At 46.4% G+C, this 16,319-nt stretch overlaps 1 protein-coding gene across 9 annotated transcripts in view; it reads left to right on the forward strand.

Moving 5' to 3' along the window:
* Window positions 1-16,319, forward strand: part of LOC4577473 (CLIP domain-containing serine protease B4-like) — a 196,583-nt gene that overhangs the window by 6,110 nt on the left and 174,154 nt on the right. The gene's annotated exons all lie outside the window — the stretch shown is intronic.

The raw sequence follows: 16,319 nt of genomic DNA on the forward strand, positions 1-16,319 counted from the left end.
GGAGGGAAATGAGTAGGAGGAGAACCTGAAACCTCGACGGGCGAAAGACGACGTCGATAAGAGCAAAAGGATAGAGGCCTCGACGCTGGGAGATAAATGAGCAGGTTTCGTCGCGGGGTTTTTTTTCTTCTTCTCTTTGTTTTGGGCCCGCGGACGCCCGAATGTGACGATTGTCTGTCGCGGCCTTTCTTTCGGGACGGACAGGTTTGTTTTTTAGAGAGGGTTGAAGAGACGCTCCTTCACTTTAAGACCAAGCTGTTTGAGGGAGGAATACAACCTCTTGAAGTTGGGAACGAGCAAGGGCCATAGGTTAGGAAGTATTGCTTAGGATGTGCTCAAATGAATAATGAAAATGGAACAGTGTGTCCCTATTCAACTTTTGAAAAAAGGGAAACGGATAAGCTGGGGTTATCTTGGTTCGATGATGAAAATGTCGATTTTTCTTTCACTTTCCTCTTAAATGGAAAGAGGCAAGAATGTCAATCTTAGGGAGCTATTTTGGGAGTTTAATCATTTGTTTGCTTTCGAGACTGGAGTAACTAAGTTGTAGAGACATAAAAAAGATAGTGTTTTCGATGTAAATTGTTTTCATTTCTGAGGTCGGTTGAATTCCAACAAAATGTTGGAATATTTTTAAATTAAAGAATGGTGCCTTGAAGCTCGCCGTCCAACTCTAGAACCACTGAAGAGTAAACCCCCCAAAGTACCCATAAACGTTAATGCTACCGGTGTTTGCTCCAACAACTGAGAGGAAAGGATTGGAGCACGACACCTGGGGAGAGGACACGCCGAGGTGTAACGAAAAATGAGACAATTTTCTTCGCCCACACGCCCCCGCACGCCCAGAAAAATCAACACAAACCCCGAAAAACGGTTCGTTCACCGCAGTGGACCGGAAGCCGCACCACCTACGTAATGGGTGTAATGGGCCAAAAGTCGAACAGCACCAACACCACGCGGCTTTGGCTACGCGGGCTTCGGCCGTGGCAATGGCGACCAACGACAGTGTGCAGTCGTAGGTCGTAGGTTCTAATTGTTATTACCTTCCACTTGTATGTGTGTGTGTGTGTGCTACAGCGTGTTCTTATGTTTGCAGTTGATTTCGGTGCGTTTTTTACCTTCACTTCACACTGTCACCCACCCAGAAGAAGCAAAGCCTTCCTTCCGGTTTAGGGTGAAGTTTTTTTGGTTTGTTGCCGTTCTCCACAGTACTCCCATGAGAATGAGCCTGGTTGTTTTGCTTGTTTTGCTTCTCCTGCGCGGACAAGGAGAGCAACTTTGGGTAATTGAATGTATCAAAGTTTTATGCCGCCGAGCAAATGGAACAACACGAAAATAGGATCAGATTACTCGATTCGGGAGAGAGAGAGAAAAAAAAACGCATAGTATCAACACGGACGTTCGTGGTAAGATTGTTGAAATGGCTCATAAAAAGGGTATATTTAGAAGTTTTGGTACTTCCTTTATCGCTTAAAATTCATTACACTCGCTGTGTCCCGCGTACGGTCGGCAAGTACCCCGGGACACACACAGACACGCTTGCAGTTTTCAATTATTACCCTTGTTTCACACGCTGTGCCCGATTAAAAGCAATAACGTTTCGGAAGCGTTGGTGCATAAAAACCTGGTCGAATAATCGCTGGTTTTAATAATTTAAATCGGCGAAGGTAACGTCTTTTTTGGTGAATTAATTTGACGACTATGCTGGCACGGCTAAGACTTTATCATAAAGGGGAAAAAATTGCGCTACAAACATTAAATCAAACGAATGAAGATGTCGTCGCTCGCTCGCTCGCGCGATAGAGATTTGCCTGCGATAACGGTGGGTATGCGTTTCGAACGCTGTCCCAAAACTGCTCTGCCCTCCCCATCAGATAATTCTAATTTAGTGCTGCGTTAATAAAATAATTAGCTCGATCACCATCGGAGGACGTGCTGGAGTAATAAAACGAAAAATATCAGCATCTCGTCTGACTTCGTTGGTGCGTCGAATCTGAGATTATCTAAGAAACTACCGAGGAACTCGGGGTTTCTTTACGCCATTCGGAAATGTCAAATTTCAGGCCAATTTTTCATCCCGGACCAGATGTCATCGGGCGTTTTTGAAGGGGAGAAGGGAGTGGGAGCAATAAAAAGAAACGAGGAAGCCAGTTCCAACACTGGAGAAGACACTTTTCCCTCAATGTTGGCTGTATCGTAACTTTGGGAAGCTCAGATCGCACCGTAGGATAATCGGTCAACGTTAACGGGGTAGATAAGAGGCAGTGGAGGCACAGGCACCCTCTAGAGACCACGGTGTACGGGGAATGAAGGAGACGAGCGTGTTCTCCAAAACAAAATTAGTGGATGAATTCCAGAGATCTTTCCCTCCGGTTCTCCGCTTTCCGTTCGAAGCAAAAGCGCTCGTTGCACTTGTGGTCGTAGCGGTGGCTGAAGACACACGGCAGAAGGGAAACATCTTATCGCATAGCACGTCATATTTATTATCGGTACCACTTCACTATCGTCCGGACGGAGCCACATCATGCAGACGGTGCGCATACGCACCATGGTTGTGTCTGGCCTGCGTCAAGGTGAAGATCATAAGGTCCAATAGAGTAGTGTGACCACGCGCAGCGGCATGCGGCAGCGAAGCAGAAGAAGCTCCCTAGCGCGGGAATCATAACATTTGCATTTTATGACATGGCGTGTGTTTGCTTCGCTCTGCCAGCCTTCCCTTGGTTGCTGCTTCTAATGCTATCGATGCTGCGGTTTTTTTCGGGTGCGTGTGTTTTACCTTCCCCTACCGGGATCCCATCTCGCCGGACGGATAGGCTCGGTGCAGATGAAGATATCAGTTTTTTTTGGTTCCTTGCGGGACTATAAAACAGAGAAGTCAGTACCAAAAAAAAGCGAAACATTCTTACTCCTCCGAGACGCTGGTGTCGTTTTCGGTGGCAGATGGAACAACAAGGGGGGTTGTTGTAACCGACGAGAGAGGATGACGGTTCCGAGCGCTCCGGTGAAGCCACGGTTCCAGTTGAGCATGAAGTTAAAGTTGGTAAGTTACAAAAAAACAAGCGGAAGGTTAACGTTCTTTTCAGCTATGAACGTTTCTTCCTTATTTGAATCCCGTGCTCGAAGCCTAATGCGCATATTTCGCGTATCCTATGTCCAGAATGTTCAGCAAAACTGCCAAAAGTGAGGAGGGTCCGTGACCGTACCGTTTCGGATTTGCTCCTGAATGGCCGAGCTCCCGGACGAAGGGTGTACAGAAATCACAAGGGAGAAGGTCATCATGGAGAGGGATACTTTGTGAGCTTGGGGAAACGGCTAGGCATTCGTTTATTTTAATTAATCTGTCTGAGTTTCATATTTTTAATGGCATTTAAAAAAAAGCGGCGTTTCGTTACACGCTTTACTAAACTAGACGACAATGAAAATAATAAAAAAAACATTATTTTTATCATTTTTTCAAGAGATCGAGATTTTTTTGATAATTATTTGAATGCATTCTGTTACTATATCCAAAACGAATCTAACGATACATGGTTGTTTCCATCCAAATAATCTCACAAGCTATTCTGTTGACATATTACTTGCATTTTGTAGCTTAAATTTCATTCCGTCTGCTTGCAAGAACACCCAGCGCTACATCACAAATTTAGTTGCTCGTTTGCCGACAGTCCATTTTTTGAGAACCAATTTAAACAGGGGTTAGAAAATGGGAAATAGGCGGCACCGAAGTCAACCCCATCTCTCCGGGGCTGTGCAAAACAGCGAAAAGCACTTCCCGCCACAGCAAATGTGGGCAGGGAATGGGTGACCCGGTGCCATTGCCATCATTAAAGGTAACGTTGAGTTAGGACAAGGGTCAACCCTGTCGTCGATCGATTTTCATTTGTTTTCAATTTCTTGTCCACTCAGGAGCTAGTTTCGTTGTATTTCCCCGAGAGAGAAAGAGTGAGGCAATCTACTGTGCAAGGAAGTGCTGAGTGGACAAGAAGCCTTTTCACATTAGAGACTCGCTGTCCGATTCTATTCCCCTGAAGGAGAAAACTAGCCTGAAAATGCTTTTATTCTTTAGCCAGCACTTTACGCCCGTGCAGCGGCAGCACAATGTAGGACGACTTCATATGATCTTCTCAGCAAGGAACGTGCAAGGGTACAGAATTTAGCGGACAGTGCTGAAAACGGGACACGGGCAAAAGGGAACGCGAAATCGGCCCCTTTTCATTGACCGGACAACATCGTCGACGACGACGACGACGACGCCAACTGACGGATGGACGAACGGACGCTGTCGCCTTTAAAGTCATCCCGGGCAATATATCAAAAACTTGAAAAGGACCCGGACCGGAGCCCTTTTTGTCGTCCTCCCACTCTGCGCAGTCGCTGCGCTCGGTGTCGGGGAAGTGGTCACGAGCATGGCCGTGGTCTTGTCGTCGGAGGAGTGGAAGACTTGATGGATTTCGGTTCCGAAAAAAAAAACAAAAAGGAAACCAGCGGACCTGTCCGCACTCCAGCAATCGCTCGATGCGATGTTCAGGGTCACCGTTAAAGTGTGTGCGTGCGTGCGTGTGTGTGTGTTTTTGTCTTGTCCACAACACCACGACCCATCCTGACTTCTCCTTCCCGTCGGAGTCGCTCTGTCCCAAAAAAGGGAATATACAAAGCGAAATGAATAATTGTTTCCTCGGAACTTTGGCCCTTTGCACTCGAGTACGCGACGCGTTCCAGTGTCATCTCGGTGTTTTGTGGAACGGCACAATAACAATGTGACTCGCTTCGTCGTCGTCGTCGTCGTCGTTTGTCCGGGGTCGCTCCGGACGAGACACATCACATATTTATGCTGGGAATGGGACAGGTTTTCTTTTATACTTCTCTGGTCAGCTGAGGGCTGGGAATGTGGCTGTGGACGCGCTGGCAGAGCAGAGAAGACGTGAACGTGATCAAAATAAGAGCACGACGACCGCAACCGATGACAGCGACTCCGACTCCAGTCCATGGGAGCGCTCGGAGAGAAGAAGGTCCATCAAGTTTCTGGGGGAAACCAACCTAAAACTTCCAACGGATCGGACCGTTGGTCCAGCACGGCCAAAGCCCTAGACGAAGGGGAATTTTATTAAAGGATAATATTTGTCCACCATTACACGCTTGAGCTGTGTGAGTGTGGCCACAAGTGGGACAAACGCTTTCGGTCAAGACTCGCTGGACTTCCGAGGAGTGGACGTTTTAAGAATCTAGGAAAAAAAAGCTTCAACTCCCAACAGTTTTGTCGTTGTCGATCTCCTAGGCACGTGTGCTTTTTCTTACACTGCTCCAGGAAATGTGATTTGCTGGAAAATGGATTTCCTGCAACTGCACCACCACCAACCAGTTGTTTGTGTTCTTGTCCTCCCAAGAATCGGGGCTGCTTTCATGGTTTTAATCACGTTATGTGCTGTCTAGACGGACACGTATTAGATTAGGTGGTGCATTGTTTTAGAATCATATTTATGCCCCAATACTGTGCTGAATGGAGCAGGCTTTATGGAGTCGGCAGACAATGTCTTTCGGAGAATACACTCCGAGCCGTAAAAGATGGTTGCAGATAAGCCTGTATAATGGAAGGCACTTTCAGTTTTACGAAGGGAAATTTGGATATTATTAATCTCTTTCTTGTTCCAGCAGCTTGACAGATGGCTAAAAATAACCACCGCAACCGATCCTTCCTCGTTCTATGGATCGATAATGTTTAGGAACTGCTCCCGTCCTTCCCGTAAAAACATTATTAAATTCGGTTAACTTTAATCCTTATCTCAACCGACGAAAAGTGGTTCCGTGGTGGGAGAAGTAAAGTCAAAAGTTAGCCGTTATCACATTGCAGGCAACGTTTTTCCGCGCTTCGCTGACTGAGGGTGAATGACAACCGGCGCTCGTTTGCCGCACAGCTTAAAGCCCAATTTACCGTCGTTGTGACATGGTGGAAGTGATTTCATTATAAAATTTCCACCTCATTTTCTGCCGCTTTTGGGTGCTTTTCGGTCGTTTTTTGCTGAAACTCGTTCTATGTTTTATTGATTTATGACGTTTTAAATACCGCGGAAAATAGATTAAACTGCTCCCCCAGGAGCGTAAACTTCCGGGCGTGTATCCCGCGGGGATGTGGGCAGGTTTTTCTTAAAATTTCCGCCATACACACCTTGGTGTGCTGGTAGAAAGAAAAACCTCCCTTTTCGGGGAAAATTTAGCTGAGCTTTGAGCGTGATATTTTTCAACCGTTGTGCTGTGTCCGGTTGAGCGGAAAACCATTGAATTGAATTCCCTTGAAGGCGCCGGGAAAACGGTTCGAGCAAAACTGCGGAAAATTGCAGGCATGCTTTATTCCACCTTGACCAGGCGCAGGCTCACAGTGCGAAATGTAAAGAAATCAGAAACACTCATCGCACTGAGCCTTTTTTCTTGGAGGTTGGTTTTTTCTCCCCGATTGGGTGGAAAGCTTCAACATTGCCAAGGATTCTGGAGGCAAAAAAAAACACACACACACACCAACAACAAAGTACCAGGGCCGGAAATATCGCAACACAATGGGAACAATCAAATAACAATCAGAAATCTTCTCCAAACCGCCCAGTGCTCCTGTGCCGGGCGCTTGTCGTTCTTCGGCCGGGTTTGTGTTCATTATGGACGCAAAGGGAATCCTTCCTCGAAGGTCCTCGAAGGATGTAAGTAGGACACCGGTGAATGTGAAGGTGCGAATCGAGTGCGGAAAAGCTGAAGAAGAGAAAGCTCCAGGGCTGCCGGAGGAAAAATGCCGGTCCACACATGAGCACGGGCGGGAATCTCGGGGCCCAGTATGTAGAGCCACGAGCGTACACGAGAACCACATACACGGGAGAACTTTAAACAAGTGCCATCGGAAAATCGCCCCCTAACGACCCATAAACTTGTGTGCGCTGGAATGTAGTATTAAGGTGGTGATGTAAACAGAGAGCAACAAGAAGAAAAAAGCAAACTGTTTGTTGAGCGGGGCGAAAGGGGAAAAACGACCGGAGAGGTTGGGAAAGTTTTCCCATCATCGTCATTATCGTCCTGCACCGCACAGGACGTTCTCCGCCGCCAGGCCTCCTCACCAAACGGGGCAATTGTTTGGAAGAGTTGGCAGCAATTGCTCGCAAGAAATATTACTCCGTATGAGCTTGTGACAACGGTGGAGCTGCCGCTGGGAGATGAAGATCTTGGCAGTGCACAGGAGTGGCAAAAAGTAAGGAGTGAGCACAATTTTACTGGCAACACTTGCCTCCATACACACAATGGGGCCCATAGTAGTAGTAGTAGTAGTGTTGCTTGACTTTTACTTCCTCGAGTGTGCCCGTTAGAGCGTCTTAAAGAGCGCTCAGGAGACTCTTAAAGGCCTGGCAGCAAACTAGCCCCTCTCCCCGTGGTTGTTTGCCATCCTCGAGGCCCATTTTCTTTCCCGCTTGCGTAACATTGCGCTCATTTGAATTTTAAACCCCACCCGGCACAAACACCTGCAACCGTTTACGACGGTCGGCGGTCGTATACACGCGACCCGGGTCCGCTTTTTCTGTCGCCCGGGACACGGTGACCGATGAAACGATACCGTAGGACAACAAAAAAAAAAAAAACCATTTTCACTGGAGGCAAACCCTCGCCCTGACCTTGGTCATTTGATGGGTTTCCCCCTTGCAGGGCCGGTGCGGTGCGTACCTTAATTATTTTGGAGCTGGAAATTGGTAGGCTGGTATGGCCCACGGGGAAAGGGAAATGAGATGAAAATTCAAATGTGATGTATTTAAGGGCAAGCAAAACCCGCCCGAACTGAGCAGAGAGCTGTGGTATTTGGAGGAAAAAGAAGAAAGAGGAAAAATCGAAACACTGCGAAGGGCATCCTTATCGTGGCGATTAAAGAGCGATTGCCATCGTATTTGCCCTCGGTGGCATTGAAGGTCCATGAGCTGTTGTAAGTGTACATAGAAAAAGGAACACGAAAAGAAGCTGTAAAGTAACGTAACCAAATTTTGGATGATGTTTTTGACCGCTTGGAGGCGTTAATTCCACTGACATCCTTCCAGATTCTTGTCTCGACAAAACTTTAATGGCCGAGATTTAGGGTTTAATTCTCAAAAAAAAAGGAATCTTTGGTGAGGCTTATGTTCTTGGAAAAAAGATCTTCAAACTCATAACAGAGTTGATGTTTTTTTGTATTACAATCTTACACATTTCTTGCTTTCTTCCATCAAAAAGGGGTTTGATTTCGCCTCCGTCAAAGACGACTGTGTAAACTTTTGCAATAACGTCAATGTGAAGAAGGTTATGAGATGTAATTTTTGTTATTTTTGTCCATAAACTTGTCTTGTTTTAACACAATTTTTATCCTTTTACCTACTTTAGCAGTTTGGCTTTCAGCAAAAGTATCACATGACACGTGTCAAAGGTGTAAGGTTATTAGTAAAGTTTGGTATTTTTCTTCCATTTTCTACCAAGTGGTGGTGGATCAAAAAAAGTCCCTATAAAGACAGATAGGCAAGAAGGAGCTAGTACAACACAAGCTAAGGTAGGAATATTTTTCTACTTTTTTTAAATTGTGCATCGAAGCGAAAACCAATGCAAAAGGATACGAACGAATCTTTGCGTTTCCGGCAAACCTTTTTAAATCTACGTTTACGTGCAAACGGGAGTACTTTTTAATAAAAATATACCCCGAATGCCCCAATTTTGAAGTTTCTTTCGCTCGGTGTTTGCCTTTGCTTGCAAGCAGTTTCTTTTTACTTTCCCCCAAAAAGTGTGTCGTTTCGTAATAAAATCAAACATTGGGACGGTGTGTGTGTGTGTGCACTTTCTTTCTTTTTTTCTTTTTTCTCTTCTGTGCGTGGAAAAGTCACAACGGAACAGAACCAAATTCTAAAGTAGTACGCGGGACGCGAGCCCTTTTTGGCGAAGGTTAGGAAATGCATGGGAAAGGCCGACTTCCTGCTGCTGCTGACAGAAACAACGCTGTCGAAATTTCCTGTTCTGTATTGCTAGAGAGCGAGAGAGCGAGAGAGACATAGGAAAGGCTCATGACGTCACGCGTTCACTAATCCAGAGAAAATTGTGTTCCACACTTTGCATTGTACGCGCGCGCAACTGGGCCGAGGGAGATGAAAATCATGATAAAGGACGCGCAAGGCAAGGTCGGCAAGGTAGAACACGGAAGGTACGGAAGCTTACTCACTTTCCATTTTCCCTCAACCTGCTGGGCCACACTTTTCATCTGTCATAAAATATGCAAAAGCGAGGTACAACGAAAAACGAGAGAAAAAACTCCCGCTGAAAGCTTAAACTCCACGAGAGCACGACGAGACATGGAAAACATATTTTCCCTCGCCGTACCGCGCTCGCCGCGCCGGATAGGCATCGGATTCTCTGGCAAAGCGTTGGAAAAGTTTTTTGTTTTCATTTACCGAAAAGTGTCAAACGAAACAGTGTGCTCGACCATTTTACTGTGCAAGTCGTGGGGGGCGGAGGTGCGGGTTGTGTGTTGTTTTTGTGACGATTTAAATTAAAATTTTGTGTTGCCCTTCGTGCACGCCGATGCAGCAACGGTGGCACACAAAACTGCAACATAATATGTAGAAGAGCACAGGGGAAAAAAAAAAACAAAAAAAAAGAATAAAAAGAGTTTATTCGCCTTTTTTTGCCATTCGCGTTGTAGTGCTTTGTCGAGCCTTTGCTGTTGCTTGTTTCGGGAATCGTGCTTTTAATATTTGGAATTAATTTTTCGAGGTCATACAGGGTTCGTTCGGTAGGGATTGAAAAGGTTGGGAAGCATAAAAATCGCAACAAAAATAACAACAACGGCTGCATAAAAAAACCGATCAACATTCCGAACCCTTTTCACGATCGGTCATGTGTGAGTGGTGTTGTTTTGTTCCATTTCCTCCCGGCCTGGCTGCATCAAGCTCTTCCTCGGGTTGCACCGGCTCCCCTTCGACAACAACAATCGGACCTGACATTAATTATTCATTTGTCAGCCCCACCAAGCTTCCCCCGCCTTGCGCCTCCCGGCCTGCAGCAGGAGAGCCCTTTCAACGCGCGATTTTGCGCGGGATGTGCGAATCGAATGCGATGAGTGCGCGATAATCGCAACCACACCGAACGCACAGATGAAAGAAAGATGTTGCCAACGCGGAAACGCAAACGATCGAATAAAGTCCCATCAGGTGGGCGAGATTCGGTTGTATCCGTGCCCCCCCCCCGTATGCCCCATCCTCTGGTGCAGCATCATATCACGCCGGTTCGTCGTCTTGTTCGCCCGGTCGAGTCCTTGGCGTTGCACATTGGCAAACCGAGGGACGAGATAAATGTACCGATTGTGCGTTGCCGAACTCTGCACCACGCTGCGCGTTGCATTCGCTCGGGGACGGAGAATTTTGCATGCTTCTTTGCCTTCCCTCCCAGCTGGAAGATGGGGTGGAGAAATTAATAACACCCAACGTGCAGAAGGCCGGAGAGTGTGGGATGCGCGCATATATGGGGCAGGCGTTGGACGCAGCGTGAGTGGAAATCGGCCGCAGACCAAACAGGCGATATGGCTGACAGACGCATAAACGAGAGTTGAGCATTAAATGAGATTTTAACGCCGCGTCCATTGCGAATCGCGATCGTGTGCATGTGTGTTTGTGTGGGGAGAGTGACTCTTAAAGGGCACATGCACGTCGTTTAGCGTGTAGTTTCTTCTTGCTTTCCGAATGTGCTTGTTTGGTGGCAGATGGAGCGCAGGGGAACAAGATGAATAAATTCTACACCCAAGCCAAACCTTTGAGCGTCCTTTGCGCGTCCGTTTGGTGGGGCTCTCACCCTGCAGGACCGGTGCCAAAGAAATGCAGACAAATTGAAACATTTTATTATAAATCGTGTTCGCTTCTGCTCCGCTTTGCTTATTTATGAAGTGAAGACACACAGCGATGCTGCAGACGGGAGATGATTTTTTGGCAAATCGAGCATTGATCTAAGAATAGCACAATAAATCATTAAAATGCCAATTGCTCCCCGGTACGTTGGGAAGCGCGACGAAACGATGTCATCAATCGTCGAGTGGCAAAATCGAAACAACTCCTCGCGGCAGTGGGTGTTGGGAGGGATGTCGCCAAAATAGAACACACACGTGCCAAGAAAAATCGGCTCGGTGCGGCGCAAATGCAGCCAAGCGAGGAAAATTGATTGAGAAGCGAATACCTTTTGCAAAAGCCGTTCGAAATTATGTTTGAAATATTACAACTTTTACGAACAATGTTTTTGCAATTTAAATGAAAAAAGCATAGCAATTAAGGACTCAAGCAAACAAAAGCTACTGAAACGCATCAAAATCTTCAACTGAAACCGCACAACAAGGGCTTAACAGTCTAACCATACTTCCTGAGACCATTAAAACCGCCTAAGAAGCAGTTAAACGTAATGCAATTCATCATTAGGAGCTCATTACTCGCCGGTAGTAGCGTAGACACGGGTCGCAAACTCGCAGGTGTAGGAAAAGCAACAATCGTTTAATTATTGCAGTAGGTGCGCGTTGTGGAAAACAAGCCACACCAGCAAACTAGCGCTGCCAAAATGCATAAAACATGGGAACATAGGAGCGACATTAAAGGAGCCCGGACTTAGACCGAGTCGAGGCAGAAAAGCGAGATGAAATTTGTTTAATTTTCTCCCCAGAACAAGGCCAAACTGGAGTTTAAAACTGAGGCTGCTGCTGGCCCATTGCTCGGTTCGGTTCATAATTTCAAATCGAGCCATGTTCTCAGGCCGTTATTACGTCCGCGATGGGCATTTAATTTGTGCCACCCAGCCCGGGTGGCCGTTACGCCGGAAAGGTCATTTATTTGATTTGTGGATTTTTTCTTTTCCGTCCGGGATAGTCTGGTGGAAGAGAGTAGTAAGGGTGGTACACTGCTGTTGTGTTGTTTCCTTATGTTAATAAAGATAAGCTGAGTATCTTTATTCTGCTGGGCCTTTCGTCTTAATGGCAGTTCCATTATGCTTTCGGTTGGCTGGAAACAAGTCATTTCCGATTGCTGCCGCTGCCGCTGAATTGTTCTGTTCTGTTCGGTTTTAGTATGTGAAAGAATATGTTTAATGTGCTAATCACTCTTCTATGATGGGTTTAGTGTTTTCGAATGCATTTCGAATAGCGGGGAAGGGGAAAATAAATACGGAAAGAAAAACACCCTTTTTGGGTTGTTCGCTGCTAATTCAGTGGTGAGTGTGGAGAGGTGAGAACAATTCGTCTTACCTACCCACTGGGAGCAGCATCGGAAACACTGCATTCGAACATGTTCATTATGATTGCTTCATTCTCTTGCTCTTGCCGGCAACAACGGACCAAACGGTGCGGAGACCAACGGGACTAGGTAGTTGTTCGCTCCGCAAGGGCTTGTAAGAAGTGTTAAATGGTTGTTGCTTGCGGTCTTTAGAGCTCATCTCGATCGAAATAATGACGATCGAACGGGAGAAAAGAGCTGGAGAATAAAAGAGGAAGCAAGAGCGGTTCCCGAGTGCCCAAAACGTGAAACAAATATTACAAACCATTGTTGCATAGTTTATGCTTTTGAGTCATGTTTTCTTCATAGCAATCGGGATGACTATTCTATGGAGTTGGGGAGAGTGTTCTTCTTTTTTTCACAAGAACACCGTGTTTGGAAAATGAAACCCAAACCTTCCGTATCTCAATGCCTGGGGGATGCCGCTGGGGTTGGCTTTTGGGGACGTGTGGGTGAAGGTGTATATTTGTGCAGTTGCCGCCGCAGCATTGACGACCCTGGAGCATATTTCTGGAACAACCAGGATCAAAGGCGCGTGTACAAAACCTTCCCTTGCGTGAGCATCTTGTTTTGGTGTATCGACGAGCGACAACGGAACATCATGGGCCCGTTAGTGTTCTTCGAAAACGCACCTTCAAACCCATCTCTTCGCTTTGAAAGAGGCGCGAGAGATGCTCACAAAAGTCGAAAAGAAAAGAAAAATACTTCCCCAGAATTGAACGAACGCAGGAATAATACACACAGACCGAACTCTCAATATTCTTCAACCCCCAAAACCTCAAACCTTCTGCGTTCTTTCGGAGTTTGGGTAATGTTTCGAATTAAAGCACCTCCAGGGCAATCTCTCGCTCGTTCTCTCCCTCCCTCTAGTTTGGATGTCTTGTGAACTCTTCCCCGTACACGGTGGAGCGCTGTTTTTTTTTTCCCTCGGCCAACTTCCATCATAAATAATGCAAGTAATAATAATATCCATGGTATTGGGAGAATCGTTTTTGAAGGCGCAAAGCGGTTCGAACATCGCGAGTGTATCGTTTCGTCTATTGCAAGGCCCGTGTGTTCGATTTTTTGGTCCGTTGTAGTTGTTTCCCCCTCCCCCCTTCACCCAGTCTTCGTTATGATTGCGTGGTGCGTGGAACATTGACGACCAGAGGGTGAAAACCCCGGCTCTTGGTGCGGCTTTGCGCGTCTTCCGCGAGATGATGAGCAAGTTTCGTTTTGCAGGGTGGGAGGGCAAGGGAAAGGAAGACAAGGGACGGGGTTTGAATCAGAAAACGCCTACCTATCACTTTTATCATATTTTAAGTACAAGGTGGTGCCCACGCGAACTTCTTACGCGCGCGCCGAGGTTTTCGGTTCGGTTCCCTTTCCTACGTTCTTGCATCGGCGAAGTGTCCGGCCGGTTTGCGGCCGTTTGGTGGGCCGCATTCGCACCTCCTTTAATGTTGGGCGTGCGCTGCCGGCTCATCATCATTTTGCCGCCACCAACCACCGGTGCATTCTGCTAGTCCCTGTTGAGGGGGGTTTTTTTTCGTGTGTGCCATTTTCTCATTGCAAAAGAGAAACTTGTTTCCAAGCTGACATACCGCCATGGTGTACTCCCGGAGGCTATTCACGCCTCAACTCGGGTGGAGAATCGTCGCTTCACTTCGGACGCATCAACCGTCCACTAAAAGCAGATCGTTGTAGGGTTTAAGTGTCAACGAGAAATAATACAACAGCTCCACGGTCCCGTTTTTGGTCGGCATTGCTCTAGTGAAGATTCATCTCTCCGGAGTGACATCTGGGATGGATTGCGAGTGTTGGACACTGTGGGTCGTCGACATTGCGTCGAGACAGGGAGGTTGAGATTCGTCTGGAAAGTTTCGGAAGCTGTATGCGAACATGTGTCGATGGAGTCAACCACTTTATTGCGAGAGTAGTATCGAGCTGGTGTTTGTTAAGGGCAAAGAAATAATTCAGACATCTGTTGTTGCCTGAACTTTGCTAGAATACACCCATTTTCCCATGCAACTATAAAACTCTTTCATTCTTGAGATGCAGCTACGCTCCGTCGAGCTTTTGTTCGGGATTTTTGGAAACAACGTTGACCAAAACATCATCCTCCTGTGCCAAAGTAACACGCTGTTTTGCGCTCCACGATGGGCGAATCTGCTCACGAAAATCACTCCGGAACGAATCGGTTACTTATTGCTTCCTTTTCCCGCGCGCATTGTTGGAAGGTTTGGCTGTCCAACTTTTCGCTGCCCCATCTCTCGCTGGTTGCCAGTTGAAGGGCCGTTTTAAAAACGATGAATTTGAAACGTACTTTGCGCTGGTACCGTTGCACGGGTCGCTTGTGCCCGGTGGCGATTCATTTAAGCGGTCAACGACATTGGTGTGAGATGCGTTTGCGTGTTTTTTTTCACCGCCGTCGTTATGGGTTGGATATTGGAAGTCATTCTTTGAGGAGGAAACTTGAGAGATTGAAACGTTGCTTTTAAAAGTGTTGCTTGATGCTTCAAACTTTTGTAGCTAGGCATATCTTTTAAAAGGGTAAATATTAGCTTAACACATAAAGCACCCATAAAGCCATACATTTTCTGGCTAAATCTAACTCCCAAGGGTGAGATTTCAAATCTGATCATTTTTCATTTGCCCTACATTTTCCACAAATTGGATGTTTTGTTACAATTAAGCTCCGGTTTCTTTCCCCTTTCGTCTCTGTTTTCCGAATTTTGCCACCAAAACTGCTCCCCATACCGAAACGCGCCTCGAACTAACTAACGAGCCTCTATTCGCGTGTACAATTTGATGCTTTTTCTTCCCCCAAATCTTACGTGAACAATTGAATTTGATTGATACGGCACGGCGATGGTATCGCGCATCACGGCCTCGGCCCTTACGGTCGGAGAAAGTGGATCGAAAACGCTTGAGCGATGGTGATAAGCGATCGGTTTCGTCACGCGCTGTTTCGTTGTAATGGAGGGTGGTATCTTAATTTTCTCAACATGCTTTAGATTAGTTGCTTTTTTAAAGGGCCATGTTCGGGAAAATGTAATATTTGATGTTATTGAAGTGATTTAATTTCTGATTTGCTTATTTCAGTAGAACAAATGTGGATATTAGTTTAATTTGTTTTTATATTTAAGAAAAAATTGAAAGCAAATTATGATTTCCTTATTGCAGCTTCATTCAAGTGTGAAAAATGAAGAGCAAAACGACAATCATCTCGACTACCAGCGTTCCAACAAGCGAACGGAGAAAAAAAAGCTACCAGAGATCGCCGCGAGAAAGGAAGTCATTCGTTGGAACTTATTAATGTTTCCCATCCCTTTTATTTATCTCGCTGTTGCTTTGGGCTGTGTGTTGCCACGGTTCTGGTCCAAACTGCAGCCTCGTGCTGTTTCAAGCTCGATCAAGTTCGTTCTATGGCTTCGGTGCTCGAGCTGTTCTGTCCGTCCCTTACCCCGTTGCTTCATCGGGAAGAAATAGGAAGGAAAAATCCTTTCCTCACGCAAAGCCCAACCGATAGACAACGGCACAGCCAGCGTCTCGTACGGCAGCATCCGAAACAGAAGTGAAGATGAATCACAGTTTATATGTAGATCCGCTGCCGATCCGATGTGTTTCACCTTCGTCACCCTTCCCTACGCTCTACGTACGGCCATGATCACCGGGAGGAAAAGGAGACAAACAAAAAAAGAACCTAAAAACCGAAGATTATGTTACAATCTTGCTTCAAGGCTTCTCACTCACGCCAGTTTGCTTCTTAAACTCATACACAAACCCACCCGATCCGTGGCGGTTGAATGGAGCAGCAGCATCTTTTTTATTCCCTGCTTAATAATACTTTTCATTCGCTCTTTCGCGGTGTTTCAACGTGGAAAAAAGTTTGGCGCGATCCAACACGAGATCATCATCGATCGGATGGAGGGATGTGTGCACGGTGAAGGTTGAAAGTTTGTGTCTCCTGTGTTTTTCCCCCTTTATGCTCTCCACTGCGTCTTCTTCCCTTCGTTCCGATGCGCTTTGCAGGAACGAACGGCTTCAATAAAATGA

This window comes from Anopheles gambiae, chromosome 3 (assembly GCF_943734735.2).
Source record: "Anopheles gambiae chromosome 3, idAnoGambNW_F1_1, whole genome shotgun sequence".
In the NCBI taxonomy this organism is placed as follows: domain Eukaryota; kingdom Metazoa; phylum Arthropoda; class Insecta; order Diptera; family Culicidae; genus Anopheles; species Anopheles gambiae.